The sequence below is a fragment of the Centrocercus urophasianus genome, unplaced genomic scaffold (genome assembly GCF_019232065.1).
Source record: "Centrocercus urophasianus isolate 14NV4802_14NV808 unplaced genomic scaffold, USGS_Curo_1.0 seq_17, whole genome shotgun sequence".
Taxonomy (NCBI): domain Eukaryota; kingdom Metazoa; phylum Chordata; class Aves; order Galliformes; family Phasianidae; genus Centrocercus; species Centrocercus urophasianus.
Window position 1 is genome coordinate 9,570,487 of NW_024884722.1, and position 6,000 is coordinate 9,576,486.

Here is a 6,000-nt window from a genome sequence, read left to right on the forward strand (position 1 = left end):
AACTTCCTTGCCACCTCCCCAGGTGGGTGTCCCCACCCTCAGACACTGCACAGCACTGGCTGACGGTGCAGGGCTTAGGGGCCAGAATAGCTCTAGATTTTGGTCAGCAAAGGCCCCTGGGTGCACCTGTTCTCTCTTTTGTGGCTGAGACCACTGTAATCCTTTTATAAAATCCCACCTGCAGCACACTGCTGCCTTTTGGAAGGATGAACCTGTTTTCCATGCGATAATTGTGTTGCCCATCTGTCAAGGGCAGACATTCCTCACTGCTCAATGGCGATTAAAAGGTATAAAAAAAACCTGTTGGAGGGCTCTCACATCTCTCATTTTATTTTGCCATGGTTGCTGCGCTCGTGGATAAGCGATGCAGAGCTCTGATGGATCTGGAGTGACCAACTCCTAAAGGGTCCACCTTGCTGCTGGATGGCCCACACCAGGAGAGGAAAATCCTCAGTCTGAGCTAAGGAACATGGCTACGAGAAACAACATTTCACTTGAGAAGCCTTCCTTTTGCTACTCTGACACTGACCTTTTCACTTTCACGTTGCACACTTACCCCTTTTGGCAGCCTCTCTGGGCTTTTGTCTGTGGTTTCCTGCAGGATGTCAGGTGCTGGAGTTCAGCCACAGTCTCTGTCCACCTGTCCTGGGGTCACTCTGTCCCTGTCCCTACCCTAAATCCAGAGCAGTAGCAAGTCAAACACAGATAATGAGCTCCCAGCCTCAGGGAATGGAGAACGAAGCACTTATTGGGATGCTCAGTGTTAGCTATGGGATCAGTGCTTTTCCAGACCTTGGCGTAGTTCACTTTTGGCTGCACCTGGGCAGACAGGCAGGGCCGAGCCTGACGTAGAAAGGCTCTTAACTTCCTTCCCAGCTGCCATGCAGATTACAGCTGTTTCACCCCAGTCCTGCTGGCTACACTACTCGTTCGGTCACTATTTAATTGCTTCTCCTTCACAACGCATTGGACAGGGTGCAATTTGCCACTGCTGGGCAAACAATATGGATTAACGTGCTTTGCACGAAAAGGCCGTAGAGCAGGGAAACATCGCTATCTGCTTCTGCTCTCCTTCCCAGCCAACGGCTCCAGACATGGGTGGGGTGTGAAGCCACGTGTCGGCCCTCAGGATCTGCACGGCTGTGTGGGCCCAGCGGGGTGAGGGAGTTCAGAGCCCAGGAGCAGGCTGTGCCCTGCCTCGGCCTGGCTTAACCTGCATTTATGGCTGTGTGTAACGCAGCCGTGTGTTATAAAAATAGGCAGCAATGGATAACGCTCAATACTGATACAGACAGAAAGGCAGTTAGATAGATAACTGGGCGGATTTTAGTGTTCCTTAAATATTGACACAAACCAAGCTATCAGACAGCATCACTTTTACAGACCTGCAAATGCCCAGACCATAGCGAGCAGATAGCTGTGTCCAGCCTGGCACCAAGAGCAGAGAACGTACTGTCTAAGTTCTGTTTTCCAGATTTGAGGTATTGGTATGCCTTGACACCAGGGAGCCACGTGGCCATCACAACTTGCAGGGATGAGGAGTGGGCTGCTGGCCGGTGGCTCTGATGGATTTCCCCTTTCCAAGAGGTGGTTCACCTGGTCCCAGTGCTAGCTGTGCTGCTGCCACCCCACAGCCAAGCTGCAGATGGGGCCGTGCAGCACCTCGCTATGTTGGGAATAAGAATCAGGACATTAAAGGTGCTCAAGGTCACAACTGAATGTTAAGATAACGTCACGGTCTCACCGTTGCATGCAACCACCTCTCGTACCCACAGGGACATGACCACATGGGCCCCCACACCACCTCCTCCTCCACACACTCCCAGCTCTGTGCCCGTGTGGTTGGCGTGGTTCTGCACAAGGATATGAGCAGCGCAGCATCTTCACAGATGTCCAATTGGCTTGCAACAAAGATTTCTCCAATTATTACATATATATTTTTTTCTGTATACTCAGTAAACAAGCCATAACGAAGGCCTGAACCATGTCGGCACACTCAGAGCAGATGCCACGTCTGGCTGTGTTGGTACCACTCTTTGACTCTGTGAACTTTTGGCCTTTGACTCACATTACCTTTGACCTTTAGGACCTTTTGACCTCTGCCAACCCTTGACACAAAGATCTTTTGACCCTTGACCTTTGAATACCCAGTGACCTTCTGGTCTTGGATCCCATGGCTGTAAACCCTGGGAGCTTTGACCTTGAGGAATCAGTGCTGAGGGTGCCCAGGATGCAAGCAAGGGTGAAGCATGTCAACTCAAGCACCTGATTTTAGGTAATGGAGGAGGTGTCTTAGTGATGTGCCTGATGAGGGGGTCCAAGAGGGTCCCCGCAGTCACGTGCATCACAGAGTCATGTCTGCTCAACATGGATGCACAAATATCACACTGAATCATGGAGAAAAAAAATCTTCATCTGCTTCATGTGAGTTTAAGCCATTGGTTTTCTCTCCCTGAGTTGACCCTGTGCAAACACTGATCAGGAACAGGAAGAAGAATCTGGAGAAACCAGGCCAGACAGACTGGAAAGGAAGTTCTGCGAAACACATGTAGAAAAAACTCCTTGCAGCCACCATTTCTGGTTTACGTGACTTCATTTACAGGCAAACCTCAAGTACAAAACATCTGACAACACACTATTTTAAAAGTCAAACACATTTCTTCTCTCCTGGAGACAACACAGAGCATCTGCCTCTTTGACCACTGTCTATCTACCTACCCTATCTACCTACCCTACCCTTGTCTGGTTTCCCCTGCACAACAGCAACAACATTAACAGCTTTTCCCTTCCCAAGGCTGGCCATCACAGAAGCATAACTGTAACGAATCAGCATAGAAGTCTGACTTACCCAGGACCCCGTTTCCCACAGAGATGTAAGGAAGACACTTGGAGAGAATGCAGAGTCAACACCTTGCTCTCAGCCTCTGACAGCCTGCAACTTGTTTTCTGTGCACATGTCCATGGCTAAAACCCGAGATGAAGGGCATCAGCAAAGCTCTGCCCCAGCACCAACGCACCCAAAGCTGCATGCTCCCAGCCACGTGCCCCTGTTTCCATGGTGCCTTACTGCTTCCACTCCAGCCATCCTGGAACACTCAGAGCCCCCAGCCCGTAGGTGAGGTTGCTAGAGAGAAAGCATTGGGCAGCAGGATATTCTTCTGTGCAGCAAGCTTGCACGTGCAAATATGTGCACATTTTTAGCTCCAAAAACCATTGAGCTAAGAGGAGAAGCCCTGCCTCCGAGTTACATCTCCTTCCATTTCTGGATTTTGAAATGAATCAATCAGAAACAACCAGACCAGCAGACAGATGTCAGCTTTCATCTTGCTGCGCTGGAACTGGAATAATGCCCACCAAATCCCCACCAAAATACTTTCTTTGAAAGCTCTTTTGTTAACAGCTTTCCAACTGCAGGCAATGGGTGCAGCAAACGCGACCATCTGATGCCACCTAATGGCCATTTGAACATCCGGTTTTCGAGGGCTGTGTTTGACTTCGGCACTCAACCCTTCAATACACATCGCTCCTGCAGATGCAGAAAGACAAGAGGAGGAGTGATTAACTGCAAAGGGACTTGGAGAACCCAGCAATATTCAAAGGTAGTGCACTCAAACATTGCTGCAGAACAAGGCTGCAGGAAAATCCAAGTTTCTGCCTTATATTCTTGCAGTCTCCAAACTGCTGCTGGCTTTGCAACAGAGATTAGAAATTTTGGCAATTGACTCTGTGACTTTTATATTAGTGAAGTGCTTTTCACTTCTGCTGTGCAAATTTGGCTGCTCTGTGAGTCCGGAGGCTACGTATGCTGAGAACCACTGTTGCTAAGGAGTTCTCATATTTCCTGGATGACCTGTTTTCTACCGAGCAGCACACAGTGTTTTGGAAGCCTGCGATGGCCAAAACAGTGGCAAACTGAACTTTTGCAAACTGAGCACTGAGAGAAAGCAGCAACTCATGCTGCGTGCTCAATGCTGTGCAGTAACCCAACTAGCGAGGCAGGAAAATAACGGTCAGAATGGCCTTAACCACAATTTATCCTGTCTTCTTGCAACATCTAGAGACAGCTCTGAAGTAAATAATGTTTTGTAATTTCTAAGTGTGGTTTATAGACTCTTGGGAACGATGAAAGCTCAGAGAAGATTTCAGACATGCTAAGCCCTGCAGTGTAAGCTGCTCTGTGTTGGAACTGCATCCATCTCCGTGTAAATGCAGCACTGTAGTTACTCCTAGAGACAAACAGTAGTAAAAAAAAGTTACTTGACTCTTCAGATTTACCTAAAATGCTGAACCAGAATTATCCTCCCCCATGGGAAGACTGAGTTCACGCAACTGCCGCCAGACGCAGAGGACTTGGAGTTTGGCTTTCTTGCAAGCAAACAAAAAGCTGATTTGTGGACAGACAACGAAAACAAGAATTTGTTGTGGTTCTTAAAGATGTTTTACATTGTTTGTATAAATGTAAATGCTTAACACTTCAAATTCTGCTGCCTCAGAGGCACTCAGGTGCACCATATGCTAGCAGGGCTTGACACAAGAGCCTCTGAATAGCATTGAAAGAAAAGATATCCTACAAAGCATTTCGTTTCCCTTACTAACATGAAGGAAACAGTAACTTCCACATGGTATTTCCCTGACACATCACCGAAACCACCTGAGCCCCGCTTCTGAGGCTGTCAAGCTTAAGCTCATGCTTAGGAAGCAGCCAGACAAAGCATGAGGAGAAGTGGCAGCACGCCTGGGGTTCAGACTCTTGCCTGACAATGCCACGTTGTTTATCACAAGCCCATTCTCCTTCATCTCCAGGATCTAAGACAGAAAACAACAGCTCTCCAGTAAGAAGTAAGACCAGCCAATTTTCCTCCATAGCTTTCAGAATAAACCCCAGAAAACTCATCTTCAGAATAAATTCTGCAGCAGTAATGTACGTAACCAAAGCATCTTTCTACAAGCAAGAGATGCAACAGCACTGTATAAACAAACGGCTGCTTCACAAAACACATCTATTTAAAATACTGTTTATTTGTGATTTAACATTAATTAGCATTACATCTATGAGCAATTTCAGATAACATTTATATATTTTCCACAGGACACAAGAGTTGGCTGGCTCATTCTTTATGCCAAAGCAAGTAAATAGAGGCATTAGCAAAAGGTGCAAATAGTTCACGGTTGCATTTTAAAAAATATTTATGCACATTGCATTCATTTAGATATATTTTTAAAAAAGTTATGAAAAGCGTAGTTCACAGGTTACTGTCTCTACATATGTTGTAATACAACACAAATAATGTAGAACATAAAAAACAAAGTAAGCAACTGAAAGTTTCTACTATGATTAAAAACACTGATTCCAGTATTTAGTGATAGCTAGAAAATTGTTTCCAGGATCCATTCCAACACTGCATTATCACACTTACACAGTCAAAGCTAACCAGCCCCCAAACATGCTATATCAACATTTGTGCATGCCAAACCACTCTCCAGCCATATTTAACAATTACATATTGTATAATATTTCAACTGGTAATTTGGGAATCACACGGATCTGTAAAATGCACTTCCTATTGCGATGACTGATTTACAGACGATTTGACACAGCGAAGAAGAACCTATGTTAATTTCTATGTTTAGTTTGTATTTACAATACAGTAAAAGTAATAAAACGACAATACCAGTAAAAATGAGCAAGTGGCAGCACCACCGTACCGCCCTACCCATGGCACGAGGCTCTGGTTTGTTCTGGGTTCATCCAAAGGACAACACACATTCATGAGACCCTTTTACAATTCAAACAAAGGTGAGGAAAAAAACAACAAGTGTTGCACTCTGCATGAATCCACACAAATTATTTAAAACTTCTAATGTGGAAATGTCACTTTGCTGATTTAATAAAAATATCCCACAATCCATATCATATATTTAAAAAAAATAATCACCAAACTTTTACTTTCTCTGTCTCCTCCTATTTTCTCACTGTTTCACTTCCCTTTTAACAGCTTT